General features: G+C 39.5%; 1 long non-coding RNA gene across 1 annotated transcript in view; it reads left to right on the top strand.

Annotated features, from left to right (window-relative positions):
• Positions 1-1,702, top strand: part of LOC116701027 (uncharacterized) — a 21,637-nt gene extending 19,935 nt beyond the window's left edge. The window contains exon 3 of the long non-coding RNA XR_004334792.1: positions 1,587-1,702. This is a non-coding gene — a long non-coding RNA (uncharacterized LOC116701027). The remainder of the gene's footprint in view (positions 1-1,586) is intronic.
• Positions 1,703-1,816: the final 114 nt, after the last annotated feature.

The following is a 1,816-nucleotide window of genomic DNA, read 5'->3' as shown; positions in this document are numbered from 1 at the left end:
TGTAAAGAACCTAAAGTAACTGATAAAGTGTGACACAAAAGAATTTGTTTCCAGATCCAAGGTGTGGGTGGATGTCAAACACTGATCCACGATTAGCCGCTGGCTTCCATCTCAAATTTGTTGCAATGATGGCTGAACACCAATTACTTTAGGTGGTCGCTTAATTTTTCTAACACCACAAATAGGACCAAAGTCCTTTTTGCCCTTTTTAATACCTAAAAACTAAGGATTGATTCCTTAATTCCTGCCAGTACTAGTTTGCACCTCTTCTGTATTACCATTGTTTTTGAGTAAGACGATAAAAACCAGGCAGAGGGTTGTGTCAGCTGCACAACAAAGAATCTCTGCTTGGATTAGGAAACAGAGTGAGCATGCTAACACATACTAACTGTTTGCACTTGCTAAAGTTAAGTTTCAATTTAAAGCACACCAGAGTACACCTGACTCTAACAAATTACAGCTCAGACAAATAAAAATGATGTAGAACGAAGTTTGACAAGCTGAGTCTGAGATAATGAATGCTTAATATAGGTAGCATGGCCTTACTTCTGGCTAACTTCACATTCGTAGTAAGGTCCAGCCACAAATGGTTGTTCCACACATCCAACAATTGTATTTTACTCTGTGTATTGAGCCTCACAGGGTAGCTTGTTAACTTAGAGGTCCATTTTACAGGAGACAACAGAGACATTGTTGCTATTAACTCCCTGCTATATTGTCTTTTTCTGTTTTGTCTAAACTAGCAACTACAAATGCCCAACAGGGTGCAAAGCAATCCCTGTCAGTCCTCAATAATGCCACAGACAGGTAACATCAAAGCAGAATATACTGAAGCTAAAGTGATAATCGCACCCTCTACTGAAAATTGGCAAACATGAACACAACTCCTTTTTTCATTATTCATTTGCTGTCAAAGGAGTAGTTTTTGTGCATGTGTGAGAATTTGTTTGTGCAGCACACTTGTGCATGGATGAATGAATGTTTCCAATTACAGTTACAAAGTGTATACATGCAAGCGCGCGTACACACACACACATACACACACACACACACACAAACACACACACATACACACACACCTTCTGTTCTATGAAACAGACTCCAACACGGCTGTCTGGCATTCCTCTCTAGTGACAGTTGACAGGTTTAGGCCGACATGAAGCCATGCTGCCGTGTAATTTACATCCTGCTGATTGTCAGGCGATTTTCTTTTTCTACTTTTCCTTCAATTAGAACATTGGTGCCTTATTCTCACACTAACAGAACAGCTCACATGATGAGGCCTGGGAAAATTACTCAGTTGTTTTTTTAAAGCAGAAGTTTGTCTAAATATGTTTGTGTGCCTGAGAAGTGAAACAAGATCCATGTCTCAGATTGACAGTTCACAACATGGTCTCAATAGATTTTTTTGATGGTTGCATGGCCTGGACAGGATGATCATGGAAACTTCATTGACACACAGGTATGGGCGCTTTCTTAAATGTGAGATACCAATGTCAGATACCTATGCATTGAACCATATCACATCACATGCTTCATAACAATAGAAACACGTGTATTTGCTTGAACATTAAGACACAAACCAGCAAATTCTTTCAGGAAAACTTCTAAATAACTTAAATCACCACTATCTCTTCCTAAAACTATTCAGCTATTAAGAGGCGTTCACTATTCAGTAAAACAATCAAAATGGGCCACGAAATTCATGATCCAATCCCAGCACGACGTTCTGCTTTAAATGTCTTTTCTCTTGCTATCAGCTATCTTTTCAAGCAAATGTGCAACCCTCGTCCTCCCCTTCCACCTCTGGTCATCA

The sequence above is a fragment of the Etheostoma spectabile genome, chromosome 13 (assembly GCF_008692095.1).
Source record: "Etheostoma spectabile isolate EspeVRDwgs_2016 chromosome 13, UIUC_Espe_1.0, whole genome shotgun sequence".
In the NCBI taxonomy this organism is placed as follows: domain Eukaryota; kingdom Metazoa; phylum Chordata; class Actinopteri; order Perciformes; family Percidae; genus Etheostoma; species Etheostoma spectabile.
Note: the sequence above shows the minus strand (reverse complement) of the source record. Positions and strands in the feature narration are given on the sequence as shown.